Raw genomic sequence first — 2,593 nt, 5'->3', positions numbered from 1 at the left:
ACAATTCGCCCTCATCTCCATTGATGTCGGAGCTGCACGGAGGAACTGGTGGGGGCAGATTTAAGGGCAGGACAGCAGCTGCAGCGGGAAGCGGGGCGGCTGTGCGGCAAAGGCTCCTCGCAGCGTGTGGATCGCCCGGCGACTGTCCGTATGGATCGCCTAAGAGACGTTCATTTGCATCCATCCGTGACACCAATTGCTCGACATCTGCGGTCAAGCGCTCAAGCTGTGAAACCAAGGCAGCCAACGATAGGTTCGGTTCCAACTCCTGCGTCACCGGATCACGTGGCATGCCGAGAGGCTCCGTATGGCCGATATCATTGGTCGTTGAATGATCTTGCCAAACTGGGGGATCGAGAGGATGCCGATATAACGACAATGGTTGGTAGTAGTCGATGGTCGGTAGGTTGTACTGGTAGGGCTGCGTCCATGGGTAGTGTGGAGTAGTTGTCATCGCTGCACCAGAATAGTGCGACTGATTATATGCGGGGTCTGGATCCGGTTGCGGCTGTGCTGGAGGTCGAAGTACTTCAACGAACCGATCTGTGTTGTCAAGCCGAGTCTCCAGATTTGAGACAGCCGCCATATCTGGATAGGAGTACCCAAATTGCACGTCTTGTCTCCTGGGGTACCAACACGATGTGGGGCTCGGCATGGGCAGCGGCAAGGGGAACTGTCTGTCAAATTGGCGATGGTGATAGTCGGCGTAGTTGTAGGAATTCATGGATGAAGGATGAAGATGATTGACGGTGGTAAATAGAGACAGAGAGGTTGAGGACTGGATGAAAGCACCAGTTGATACGAGGGGACTCGTATCGAGGGATAACTGCGAGAGATCGCAGAGAAGATATTGGTTCGTTCGCGGGAAGATTCCCGTCGAGCAGCCAACTATCGTTCAACTAAGGATTTTGATAATGTAAATTGCAGAGAAAAGTAAAAGACGATAAAAGATAAATTATATTTCTTCAATGAATAATTCAAAAGATAACAGAGCTCCTATTTATACTAGGAATAACCTAAACTTAATGATCAAGAAATAGATATTCTAATTATATAAGAAAGATATGGAAAATCACTATACTAATTAATAAAGATATGGGGATATTATGAATATGCTCGTATCATTTCCCTTCTGGATGGAAACACTCCCTCAACTTCGAATCCTCGTGTTGAGGTCAAATAAGTTCAATGGTACAATGTGGGTGGCTGCAAACTCAAACATTGAGAATCCGTTTCAAAAGTTGCAAGTCTTGGACGTATCACATAACGCATTTGTCGGCACTCTACCCGATAGATATTTCAGAAACTTTCGAGGTATGATAGATGCCAATGAAAAGCAGACCGGTGAGGAAAATTTCTTTCTAAGATATATAGAGTTGACGCTAACTTTGAAAGGAATAGATCAGTTATTGAAGCGGCTACTGTATATCTTTACAACTATTGACTTATCCTCCAACAATTTCTCTGGGAGCATTCCACCTTCTATAGGGGATCTTAAGTCTCTTAAACAGAAGAATTAATGATTGTTACTATTGTGTGATTAAGCCCTTGCATGCAATGGCGGAGCCATAAATATAGCTTGGAATGACAAAAAGTGAAAAAATAAATAGTGCATAGATGCTAAAATTTCATATACGATTGAGGAAAAAAAAAACTACTAAATCATTTGTATGAAATTTAATACCCTCTCTAGTCCAGTTAATTGTCTTATTTTGTCATTGTCATCTTGTCCTAATTAATTATCACAATTCACTTTCACTGTATTTACTAAATTTCATATACGATTGAGAAAAAAAAAAACTACTAAATCATTTGTATGAAATTTAGTACCCTCTCTAGTCCAGTTAATTGTCTTATTTTGTCATTGTCATCTTGTCCTAATTAATTATCACATTTCACTTTCACTGTATTTACTAAGTGGACCTCATATTCTACTAACTCATTTCACTCATAATTATTCAATTTTTCATTTCGTGACTATTTCTGGCTTCATTCAAACTAAAAATATGCAACAATTGTTAACCTACCATTCAACAAAAATTGAATTCATATATTAGAGGCCCAATTAAAAGGTCCATTTCTATAAGTTTGAAGTTTGAATAGGAATACCTAATACCATGGGCAGACACTGAAATAAACATAAATAGGGGCTAAATTTTCAAAATTTTATTAAAAAATATATTTTAAGCTAATTTAAATTATTATCAGGGTCTTTTATACACTAATATGCACAAAAATGTGAATAGATTTTAAAATTTTATAATAGAAAAAAAATTAAAAAATTGGATTCATTAGGAGCTAAAGCCCCTACCTCATTACATATAGGTTCACCCATGCCTTATACCCAATTTACAGTTGACGTACTTGGATTTTGCTTGGTTTTAGAAAGTAATCTTGTATGATTTTGATCACATTTTGTCTATTATCGGATATGATTATGATTACTTCTCTATTATTTTGGTATTTGACCATTTTGTTAAGAATTTGTAGAAAAAGGTACAAAATATGTGGATGTGCAGCAGCCTTGGTTTGAGACAATATTAACTGGAGATTTTGAAGTCCAATCAGCCCCTAATGTATATCAATCTCTTCA

Source organism: Salvia hispanica, unplaced genomic scaffold, assembly GCF_023119035.1.
Source record: "Salvia hispanica cultivar TCC Black 2014 unplaced genomic scaffold, UniMelb_Shisp_WGS_1.0 HiC_scaffold_11, whole genome shotgun sequence".
Taxonomy (NCBI): Eukaryota; Viridiplantae; Streptophyta; class Magnoliopsida; order Lamiales; family Lamiaceae; genus Salvia; species Salvia hispanica.
This window is presented reverse-complemented; position numbering follows the sequence as displayed.